This window comes from Anarhichas minor, unplaced genomic scaffold (genome assembly GCF_050575085.1).
Source record: "Anarhichas minor isolate MPS153535 unplaced genomic scaffold, ASM5057508v1 ptg000028l, whole genome shotgun sequence".
Classification (NCBI taxonomy): Eukaryota; Metazoa; Chordata; class Actinopteri; order Perciformes; family Anarhichadidae; genus Anarhichas; species Anarhichas minor.
This window is the reverse complement of record NW_027466474.1, coordinates 2,216,240-2,229,177: the sequence shown is the minus strand read 5'-3', so window position 1 is coordinate 2,229,177 and position 12,938 is coordinate 2,216,240. Positions and strand designations below refer to the sequence as shown.

The 12,938-nt window shown below is 41.5% G+C and overlaps 1 protein-coding gene across 1 annotated transcript in view; it reads right to left on the bottom strand.

Moving 5' to 3' along the window:
* slit3 (slit homolog 3 (Drosophila)) overlaps positions 1–12,938 on the bottom strand; it is a 237,875-nt gene that overhangs the window by 88,342 nt on the left and 136,595 nt on the right. The gene's annotated exons all lie outside the window — the stretch shown is intronic.

The window sequence follows — 12,938 nt, the reverse complement described above, 5'->3', positions numbered from 1 at the left end:
AAAGAGAGGGACGAGAGAGGTAGACGCGCTGAAGGAGAGAGCGAGCGAGCCGAAGCTTCTAAAGCCCACCCTGCTCGTCAGTTCTGTAAATATTAATTGCATTTCTCCTCTCCCATACTCCTCCCCCTCTCCCCTCCTCCCCAATGTCCTCTTTTATTCTTTTCCCCCCTCTCTCTGTAGTGAAAGAGGGAGTAATTTCATTACATTAGGCCAGCCAATCCATTAAGGGCCTTTTACCGGCTCTGTCACTGAAACAATTTCATTAAAAGGAAAGCCTCCGTAAATCAACCTACAGTCACAACTCTGCCTCTCATTCCAGTTCTCCTTCCTTCCCCTACTCTTCTTCTCTCACCCCTCTCCCTCCTCCCTGGCTCACTTGACGCCTCGCTCACCGGACTCCCAGATGCACCCTGTACCCCGTCGTCATCCATCCATTGCTTTTACTTTAATTTGGTCGACTCTAGGTATTCAACCCGCCTCCCCGCCACCATCCATCCCTCCATCCATGAACCCAACAACCCCCGAAGCCTCCCACCCTGCCTCCTTCCTTCTTTTCCTCTCCTCCCATTCATCCATCCCTCTGTTTCTCCTCCCCCTCTCTTCTTTTTCTGCAGAGGAGCAGATGGATGGATCGCAGATATAAAGGGCAGACATTTAGAAGAATCTTCTTTTTTTCTAACTCAACCAGGAATGATGAGCGACATGTAGACTGTCACCTTCCCACACACACACACACAGACACACAAACCAAAACATACACAAACTCAAACAGGTGGACACACACACATACATGGACGAAACGATGTTACCAAACACAAGCAGGAAATAAAACATTCAAACTCAAACACATACTTTCAGAAACACACAAACAGAGTAACACATGTAATCATAAAGGCCCCCCCCCACACACACACACACACCATTACCGTCTGCTCTCCAGACACTAGAAGATAAAAGCATATCACTCCACCTTAATCTTCTCCTCCTTGTCCCCATCTCATCTCTCTTCCAATAGATCCCTCTATCCCTAATCCTTTTTTTCTTTGACTTCTATCCTCCTTTTTCCTCACCTCGTTTCCGAGCATCCATCTTCTCCATTTTTCATGTTCCCGTCCTCTCTCCATTCATGATCTATTCTTTTTTTCCTCTCTCTAGTGCCCTCTCGTCTCCTCTCATCTCTAATTCCCCTTCACCTCTTCTCTTCTCACACTCCATCTATCCATTGCTAATCCATTTCCTCTCCCTGCTTTCTTTTATCAACCTTCTAAATGTCCTTTTTTTCCTTCTCTACACAGCCCCGGTGTCTGCTCGGCACACGGCAGCACCTGTTATATCAGTCATGTCAGCTTTTAACCCGGAGGAAGGTGATTCCCAAAGCAGGAGCTGGATCGCCTCTGCAGGGCGACATAAATTACATCAGGGCTTCTGGAGCAACATATTCTTTGGTTTGCTTTCATATGTGCATGTTTGTGTAGAGTGGGCGAGAAGAAGTCCTCCGAGTATCTGACAAATGTATTTACTATGGCACACCACGAGTGCACCTCAATATGTAGCTGCATTTCAAAAAACAGCAAGAAGAAAGGCTCTATTGCTGTGACTTCAGAGAAGATAAATGCGAAAAAAAATACATCAAAAAGTGTACTGTATATTGAGAATAATTATCTTATCACAAAAAAAGAGTTTCTTACAACAACTCCAAACTATAAAATTATATTTTCACACAAAACTTTGAAAAGTCGCTATACAGAATCAATACCATAAGTCTTTGTTTGATTGGTATACTCTTTTTTTAAATTTCATCCTGAGGTCAAAGGTTCATGTACTTCTACCTGATATTGACCAGCTGCTGGTTAACGGCTGGCACTCAAGACGATGAATACCAAACGACTCCGTGCCCACAGGCCGGGTTTGGCCTGCAGCATAATTATTTTCGCCCCTCCAAAGGCTTTCAGAGACTGATGAGATGTTTTGATCTGCTTTGATGCAATGCAATTATATTTCAGGGGGGATTCAGAGATAACTTGATTAATTGAGCACACTTTGTAAAGATTGCTATGTGATTGAATTGGAGAGTTTTGTATAAAATAGTAGACTGAAAGAGTTGTGTGCTCTTGTTAAAAGCCATGTTTTGAATTCTAAGATTTGTTTTCTCTTCTTTTTTTAGCTACTTGTTGGAAGGGAGTTGTAAGTGTGAGCATCTGTTAAATGACTGGACTCTAAAATATACTGAGGCTGGGGATCATAACAACATATGGCTACGCCATGTTTGTGTTTTATGTAATTAAAAGGCATGATTTTTTTTAGTAAGGCAAACTGGCACACAGCCTGAGCAGCCATATGGAGACGCATGGCACTGGCAAGGCTGACTGTAGTTATTAAAGCCATTCTATTTTCCGTGGTGTTGTTTGTGTTACACTGAAGATGAAGTATAGGGATATGTTTGTTCTAATGAGAACAAAGAGGTCTATCAGGGTTTGTCTCATTTGATTCTTCTTTGTTATTTCATTCTTCCACGTACAGTCTTGTATCTAGTAATCACATTCATATTGGACGATTCTGCTCCTCACAATTTCTAACAATATTCGTCACTTGAGACCCCATGCAAGTCTCAATAGCAAAATCCTGGACAATGATTGCAAGTGACAATGGTTTATCACTGGCAATTGTCACTAAAAAATGTCTTTTAAAATCGTACTACGACCTGGGGTATTCATTACTCACATTGCAGAACATCTTTTCACAAATATTAATACAGAAAGATTTTGTTTTGGTGTTTCCTTTTTCATAGAATTACTTTTTCTTTTCATTGGTGGCGCTGTTGCAAATGGAGCACAATGCAAATGCTGTGTATTTCAGAAATCCTAACATTAACCCGCACAACTTGAAAAGCAGTATGTTTTCTTTTTCTTTGAAATCAGGGTTACTCTTGTTTAAAAATAATGACTCGTACGCTGCGGCTGAATTATGATGGACCTGCTGTGCATAAAGTGAAGAGTCGTATAGCGACACACAAGCGAACATGTGATGGGTTCGAGTTTGCCCATGTGTGTCGGGTTGGATTGATGGGTGAGCGTGCTGCGTGTATTTTGTTCATAGTTCTGACATAGTTGTTGCGTGGTTGTGTGGGTGGCCTTATTATACATCATATTAGCCTTGGTGATGTTTATGCAGAGCGTGTATAGCCTAGTTGATTGTCTTGGCTTGCATCTATGAACTCTTGGAGGCTATAATATGTATTAAGTCTAAGACTTCAAAATAACACTGGAGTACTTTCATGCGGGAGAGTGAAGTCCACTTCTCCACAATTATTGTTCAGGATCCTTCCCGTACCAGGTTTTTTAATTACCTAACCTTTACTTCAACTGTAACAGTTATTTGGCATAACTGTGGGCTTTTTCTAACCCTGACCCATCCTTAGTTGCCATGGGAGAATATAGTCGAAAGCGAGAGCTAAAAAATAAAAACATAATCTGGGGTTAGCATCAGGATCGTTCAATATCAATGTTCTTGTCTGGCTGTCTATTCAAAGTAGCCAAGGTGGGAGTAGTTTGCAAATTGTTAAAGCTTCCCCAAACCTCTTAGTTGAAAGCGCCGGAAGGCTGGTTGGGTGTCCGGTTGTCTTTGACAAGAGAGACAGACTGTGGTTTGCATCCTGTCATGGGGCGGCTGTAGCTCAGGGGGTAGAGCAGGTTGTCCTTTAATCTAAGTTGGTGGTTCAGTCGATCAGTCCGCATCACAAACTGTCCTTGACTTAGACACTGAACCCCAAGTGGCTCCCCGGATGCTTTACAGCAGTCCATTGCTCTTAATGCTTAGGATGAGTTCAATGGAGAGGTTGAATTCCATGTATTTGATGATAAAAATAATGTTCAAGTTTCTTTTTTTTCCTCAAGTTTATAGTTTTAATCTACCAACAATCACTATTTGTTTCTCTTAACCACAGTTATAAGCATATCTTAACCAAGGAGTTAAGAGAATAATTTACTTGCCTAAATTATAACCAAACCTTAACAGTAGAGGCAAAAGCTGAATATGCTCTTATGTGTCCTTATTGTTATGGTCATACGGGTCTTTTTGGAAGGCATTGACAAACTACCTATTTTGTTGTCTGGTGAGATCTTGCCCATGAATAAAGACACCCATCTGATACAAAATTAAAGTTAAAGACCTCCATAAGCTTTTCATTTGAGTCCTTTGTCTCTACACTTTCACAATGTCACCACTGATACCCTGAAGCGAGTCTGGGGGACTCCCACCACTCTGTAGAGCTGACAAGGGCTGTCAGGCAGGTTGTGAGACGTCTTCAATTCTACAACTGTAAAAGATGCTGTTTTGATCATTCTGAGAACATATTATCAAAATGCTCCTCATGTCTGTAATTTTTCTAGAATCGAGAATAACTGGTGGATTCATATTGCCGACCATGTACTTCATCTTTTGTCCTCATCCACACTAAACGATTCCATCAGCTGTGATATGATTGGATTCCGCTGACAGCTTTGTTCACCAAGCACCCTGATTAGCAGTGACATGATTGGTATCAATCTGGGATGAGGGTGTACTTTGTGTGTCTGTGTGAGTGTGTGTGTGTGTGTGTGTGTGTGTGTGTGTGTGTGTGTGTGTGTACTCTCCATATCTGTATCATCATGTTGCATGCATAGTCCTTGTGTGTTTGTGCTTGCATGTGTTCAGATCACAGATGTTTGTTACATGGGAGAGAGCGGGGGTCATATAATTAGTCAGTGTGTTTAATCATGTCTATCATAAGGCCTATTGGCAGAATGATTCAATGCTTCCCTCTGCTACCATCTGGAGCAGAGGGAAGCACACACACAGCAGTCCTGCCAACCACTCCTGACTAAGTAATTAATGAAAGGACGGAGGGAAGGGAGGAAGATACACTAGCTGGGTTCCCATCCAATCTATATCGACAGATAATGCTTCAATCAAGTCTGAGATATTCATGTAAACAGCACAATTGGTGACCGGAAATTACAAAAGTGGTTTCTCATTTGGGTGACAAAGGAAATATTTGTGAATAAAGAAATCACGTAACGCATATTGATGGAGACATATTGGAAACAGACTGAACCAGAAAGGTGCACCCAGTAGAGTGCAGATCTCCACCAGCTGTGTCTGTATCCACCACTGCTGTATTGTGTGATTGAATGACTTCATTCAAACTCAAAAACAAGCAGCGATGTAACATTATACAAGCAACGGGCTCAAAGTCGTCATGTAATGCCCTTCATACCATTGTGCCAAAACACCAAAAAACTGGCCGCTTAGAATCGGCTGAGTGGTGGAGAGGTACAATAGAGTGTGCACTGGTAGTTTTGTTAGCGAATCACGGTTAGCCAAACACAAATAAAAGTGAGCCGCCGGCGATGCCCTCAGCCGTGATATATTTGTACCGTTAGCGTTGTCAACACCGCTACAAGTCACCGCCTCAGGTGTCGCCATGTTGAGAGCCTTTTTGAGGTAATCAAAATTCTCCCAATCTCAGATTTTGCACCTTTAAAAGCAACCAAAGATCATGAATACTATGGCCACTGGAAGGCTTCACGGGAAGTCTCGAAAAACAGTTGGTGACCAAAACTTTCCATAAAATATTCATGGCCACTGCACTTTGCATAAACTTTCTGTCTATCAGGTGAACATATTGCTTTGTCTCTTGTTGTAACTGCGAGTCAGAGGCACGTTTAGATAGAAATCCCAACCAATGGCGTCGTCGCGGAAGTTAACATTATGATACTAACGTGTTTGTATAAGCGAGACAGTTGATGCTGTTTTGTTCTGCTGTTCGCTCCATGAGCAAACGTTTGGAAATTATGCAGTACTGCCGTTGTAGGAATGATGCAGCGGGGAAGGACATCTGCAATGGCTGATACTGCATGTACTGTAGCCTTAATGCAGCAAATGAGGATTTGCACAATACAGGGTAGACTTGGACTTGCAAATGGTTCCTCTGCTTTTAGGGATGTTCAAGGGTACAGGAAGCCATCTGCATGTTTTATAATTATAAGGCATGCTGTCGACCCTGTTCCAGACTGAAATATATTCAGTCGAGGACACTAAATGACTTTCTAACCAAGTATTCTTTTGCGAATTAGATAAAATTAACATACACTTACATTTCCTCTAAGTGGATTTATGAATTCTATAACCCTGTAAACAGTGAAAAGAGATGGAAACATTTGTCTAATGTTGAAGTTCAAGTTAAATACAGGCAACCCTGCTGAAATCTAATTTGATGCACTATGGGGGAAAAATAGTTGTGTCTCTGCCTGAAATTACGGTAGATATGATTCCTTATGAAACTCAAATTACTCAATTCATTAAAAGCATTAATGCAGGCTTCGTTTTATGCAAATAACCACTATAGATGACAACAAGGCAAAAGGATGACATTAGAATTTTTGAATATATTTTTGGGGACGGTTGGATAGAAAAGTCTGGTGCCTTGAAGCCCAGCATGTAATATGGCACTTAAATTACCAACATAATCGATAGCTATAGCCCTAACTGAAACTAACCATGACTATTTGAAGGTTATGTTTTACTGTAAGTTGGTTTAAGCAAATTCTATATCAAAACAGAATCCCAAATCAAATGAAAAATCAAATGAAAAATGTAACTGTTAGAGGCATCCTGTCTACACAGCTATTGACATTTTCTCCCTCCTGTCTCGGTTGGTCATGACCTTAAATTAATCAGCCACATCCTGCCATTTAAGGAAGTGCTTTGGGGGTTGGTGTAGGGCAAAGAATGATGGAAATCTGAGTAAAGAATTTCAGAGAGCAGGCTATCATGTCTTTGTTGTTCTTCCTCTCCACTCATTTCATATTGGTGCAGGGCTTTGAATGCTTGATTTGGGAAGAAATTACACTGTGAAGTGTGTGTGCATTATCCCTCCTGGTGTCACCTTCATTTACAGATGTTCTGCCCTCAAAAGGATGGCCGTTATTAATCTTTTTTCGACATTTTCTTGCTAGATCTATGTCTGGCTGTAGCTGTCCATTGTTGGAATTGCGGTAAACATAAAAAGAACTGAAGGAAAACATCTGCAATGACAGAGACACACAACAGTGCAGGTAAGAAACTTGTCTGTGTGCGCGCGTGTGTGTGCACGCAGCCGGCACAATGTTCTCACCTCTCTCGGAGGCGCTGTAGTCATAATTCAAACAAACGGCCACCCTGCACTGCATTGTGGGTAGGGAAGCGTGAAGTGTGGAGGCATTTTACGAGGGAGAAGAGAAAGGAGAGGATGACAGGAAGGAGAAAGGTAAAGAAGCAAAGCCATGGGGTTGGTTCTTTTGTTTTTAGATTACACTGATACTGATACCTTAAGGTTGTATTGTTGGAAGGGATTACATATTACATTGCCTGGACACATTCTTCTAAACCCCCTCAAGGTGCTAGAAGTGTGTGTAGATGTTGAGCATGGGTGGACCCAGTGGGAAAAAATGAATTACATTTTATCACAATAAAAAAGTGGGTAGAGCAAGAAGGTAGGCAGATGAAAAACAAGGTACAATATGAGAACGTGATGGCTACAGACGATAAAAAGCGTGTCTGTGTGGGCACTGAGGTGTAATGTGAGGGCATATGAAGCAGCTGTATCTTATCTGATGCGTCCATTGCTTCTCTGCAAGCCAACTACAGCTATAAGCCTCCCAGCGTGACTGACTCACATGTGTTGTGATTTAAGCGTGACTACAACTGTACACATACAGCATCTGTGGTTGATCACATTTGTCTCTCCTCTGTGAGCAGAAAGTAGCCACTGAATATTGTAGTATAACTTTTATATAGGTAGTCTCCTGAATCTCATAAAATGATGACGCATAAAATATAGCTGATGAAAACTGTTTTTCAAGATGATTCTACTTTTGCTGTAACCAGTTTGGGATACAAGTTGGGTGGGCTTTACTGCATCAGGCTGGTTGAGGTTGATGTCACTCATCACTCAGAAAAGTACGCAAAAAACCCTGTAAATATGCTCTCATCTGACTGTATAAACTTGCTGTATGACAGTATAGGACACCGTCAACATGAGTCAGTAAATGTTTGAACGTGCCATTTGAACCCAGCTCCTGACGTGTTAGTGTATGACACCGTGCTAACCATGCTACCAGTTCAGGGAATTTCAACATTACCATCTGTTTACTTAAGTGCTTTTAACGATTGCGCACCACTTTTTGATCATTGCTTCTATTTGATTTTTTATCTTTATGTGAATATATTTAGCATGTTTAAAATGTGTGAATGGATTGTTTGTCTTGTTTTTATGTTTGCAACACCGCTTTGCTCAAATTGCCTCAAATTGCACCCCGAGGGAATTGAATGAGTTTTGACACCAGACATATGCGAGCGGGTCTTTGCGACACGTGAAAGAGTTGTTTGATTTCTTAATTCTATTCTAATGAGCTCACCGATGTCTTCAGGGAAATTATTGTTGAACATTCTGCTCATGTCGAATTAAACTATTGCCTGTGAGAAAGTGTCTTTTCGGCAGAACATGTTTTCAAGATAATCTTCATATCTTTGAGGAAAAACCCCTGAGAATGAACAAAGTACCTTACAACACAATCCAGTTCAATTACAGCTTTACACCACTGGCATGTAGCTCGTTAGCTGGAGTGCTAGTGGTTGTTGGTCACAGAGATATAAGTCAAGCATTGCGAGTTAACTGAGAATGCTTCTAATAAATATTTTTTTACAACAAATCAATGTTAAGATACAGTAGCTTGCGGATCAAAAAGGCAGTAAAAGTTGGGATAGTTTAAATACTCAGAAATCATTTCACTTCAGCACTCTGCCCACACATGTTAGTCTCATAGCGGAGGTGGTGGTGCAAAGAGTCAGTTACATTTCTGTGGATGGAGACACTATTTTGGACCTACTTTTGTATTTCTCTCTTAATTTTTGATTTGTCACTTCATGTGTGCACAGAGGGAACTCGCCACCAGTGATTACACTCGACACAGATATTGGAATTTGAAAAACATACTTGGGGGAAAAAATGGCTGATTTTAAGGCCTCTTGTTATTTTTCAGAAGGAATCAGAATTTGTTATGAGCAAATATGCCAAAGAAACATCATTGTTGGACATTCACTGGTGTGGTTAACATAATGACCAGACAACCAGACAAGACTAGATATGACAAGACAAGATTAGATCAGGAAATCGGATTAGATAAACTGAGATACGAGAAGATAAGCATCCAGAATATGACGTGCGGTAGAAAAAAACAAACATAAAACACAGAGCCTATTACAGGAATGTTGGCACAGTGCTTCCTAACCATTCTAACTCTGCATTTACTTTTATCATCTGTGGTTTGACTGACAGGTTGAGTTTAGGGGGATGAGAGGACCAGCAGTCAGCACAATGTATAGGGGAGCACACATGTACACAAGCAAACACCTACACACAGATGTATGGCATATACCTGTCTCCCTAGGTTAGCAGAAGACCACAGTAATCATATTTGCCAGGTTCTTGGCAGTTTCAGCAAAGCAGTCAATCTGATAGCAGGGTCGCACAGGTGTGTGTGTGTTTGCGTGTTTGTGAGAAAAAAGTGCAATAAACGCTAGCCACCAGGCAGCATGAAAGAGAACAACCGAGAGAGAGGGATAGAGACCATACCCTTTGAGAAACAGAGTGAGTGAGACAGAAAGGGCGAGAGACGTAGATTCGGAGCAAGTGAGAGAGACAGAGGGAGGGGAAGAGAGATAAAGTGAGAGGGGGAGAGAGACACACGAGAAAATCAATGCTGTGTCCACCAGGGACAGAATGTCATGAAGGTTTTTTCACTCTGTGGCATAATGGAGGGTTGGAGCCTTTTACTGCAGGAGTCACCTTGTCTAATGGAGGGAGGGATGGAGGGATGGAGGGGAGAGAGGGAGAAAGGAAGAAGAGGAAAATAGTGAGGAAAAAAGTGGGAGAGAGAATATGGAGTGAGCTGGAAATGGAGGGATGTTGAACAAGTAAGGAGGAATGGATGAAAGGGAAAAAGACAAGGGAATTGAAAGATAGACAAAAGACAAAGAGGCAGAAAAGACAAACGATTGACAGACAGTGATGGGATAAGGGAAACAAGAGGAAGAATAATGGATGATGGGAGAGGAAAGATGGAATAGAGGATGAAGATGTGATGACAGATGAAGGAAGAGAGCAGGAAGCGATGGAGGACATAAAAAGGAGCAAAGGGAAAGCAATGCAATTTGAGGGGGAAGGAAAACATGGAGGGAAGAAGGAAGGACGAGGAGAAAGTGTTGGAAAGATGAGGAGAACAGGGAAGAGGAGAAGGAGGATGTGGAGGTGCGATAAAATGTCAAAAAAGGAGGAGTAAGAAAATAACTACCGTCATATGAGCGAGTCACCCCTAATTTTGGCAGAAAAAAGTAAAATAATGCACTTTGTAGGTCGAAAGCAATTTAGTGCAAAACATTTTAACGGCGGAAGAGACACTTTTACCATCAGATTTGAGTGACATGACTTTATAGAGCTGGCAGAAAGTGGAGAGCGGTGTCAGAACAGAGCCTGGTGATAAAAAGGTGCTGTAAGGGCAGGAAGTGGAATATATCCAATGTGCAACGTCTCGAAACTCATATTGAATTCCACCTGCTGTACATTGGAGTTGCTCAGCGTACAGTCAGTGACTCTAGGAGTCTGTAGTTGTACTGGGCAGCTCTCAGGTGTAAATGTGTGTTAATGTATGAATGTGACGCAGGGTACTACCGATAAAGAGCTTGCCTCCTCAGCAAACCCACCCTGGATAAATACAGGTTAAAAACATGCAAGGTGCTGCAACATCGCAACACTAAGATGTGATTTGCTCTGCATTTTTCTGGCACCGGACTTCAGATAGTTGTGAAATACTTGAGTCAAAGAGGTAAGGTGGTGCACAGTGTTTAGTTTGGATTGTGTCTGACGTGAGGAGGGAGAGTGGATCAGATGAGCAGAGGCCAACCTCAACTCAAAAGGTTTGGAGCCCGGCCATGAGAGCCGACACTCGCTCTCAAACGCACACACTCACACACACACAGCAGTACAGGGTACAGCGTACAGGCGCTTTCAGGCCCATTTAACTTAAGAGTAATACTCTCCTGTGGACTTTGGCAGCCATGTTGAACTTACATCACACTTGGGAGAGGAAACTAAGCAGAGGGGCACATTTGGCTGTCGCCTAACTCTGAATTACCGATATGTAGCAAGATGCATATTAATCAATTCACGGATTGCCCAATGAAAAAGAGCTAGAAACACATAGATCTTGACAATTCAAGGACACATTAATTCACATTTTAAGGTGATTATACGGATGTACTGGAAATAAACTCAAGTGCTTTTTGTAATTATCTCTGCCAGGAGATTGCGTATTAGGTCGTCTAAGTGAGTGTGCATCTCTGTGTCTGTCTGCGGTTAATCTTGCATACTGCTGAACTCATCAGCCTAATATTTTTTTGTGCTCAATTTATGACTGTATGCTCAGAGACCTCTCATGGTTGCAGTGATTCACACTTTTAGAAAACTTGTTTTATTGACTGTTTCATACCATCATTGACCGCTGACTCTTAACTGGCCGATAGGGGCGGTAAGGGATTCACAACTACTTCAGTTAGGACTCTAATCTTGTTTTGGGTTTGGCTGACAAACTAACGTGGCTAATACGGCTTAAAGAGCTAACACCTTACAAAACGAAACACACAGCCGGAACTGACAGTTTCTGTTTAGCGGAAGCGTTGAACAGTCAACATGAAGTGTTACACATAACACGTGTGGAAAAAAGACTATTTAACTAATCTCTAAGGAACTTAGTAACAAACACCACGACCAAGGGTGTATACCAATTAGCAGTACTTGTCAGCTTTACAAAGCCAAATAGAATTGATGTGTTCGATCATTTAGCAGCTGTTCTCGTCATTTTATCGTACAACCATCAGCAGATGGAGTTTGCCCAGTTGCAAGGGAACTACAGCGGATAACACAGTTTCACCTCAACTTCAATTTTGTAGCTGTTCAGGGGTTTTTAGTCATATTTCATGATCTTCATTGGCATAAATGAATTATGAACCGTCTGTGGATCAATGATTGCAATGATGATTTATTCATATTGTGTGAAATTCGTATCTTATTCTATTTACCCAATGTACATGCAGTCTTCCCACACATGGCATATGTTAAAAAATAGACAATCTGTACATGGAGATCTCAGTCATCTCCCTCACTTTTATTTCCTATCTTATTTAGCCAAAGCATATTGTTTATTTGTTTGTTTTCTGTCAGTCAACAGCTCTAGTAGGGAAATAAGACTTGTGCCACATCGAGAAGGATGGTCTATTATCTTTTTGCATCTTGTAGTTATTATGCTCTGCTCTGTCATGCCAGTCATGACTGATAAAACACAACAGCAAACTTTCATTTGCACAGCAAAGATTTGTTGAGCAAATATGTGTGTTTTTTTCCAGCATCATCCAGTTTTATAGTCCCATAGAGTTCTATCCTATTCTATTCTATCTCACCCTATATCGAACTCTCACACGTTGAGGACATTGTTTACCCCTAAGACACCAAGAAGCATTGATCCGGCAGCGTATTGATCACACTATTGGTGATTAGGACATCATGAATAAATGACAGGGGGGGGGGGGGGTATTGAGTGCTTGACGTGAGGACAAAAACTCTCTGGACAGGAAGAGAGGTGAGGGAGATGAGAAGTAAGACGAAGAAGATGAGAAAACGGGGAAGACCGGCAAAAGTCATGAAATGCAGAATGCTGAAAAGAATCAAAAGGTGCAGAGAAGATGGAAATAACATGAAGCTAATCTAAACCAAATTTGTGATTCAGAAATAAGATTTGATGCATTCCTTATAACACAGAAATCTAAAATATGCACACCATATGTTCCTAAGATACAGTTCCCCTCCT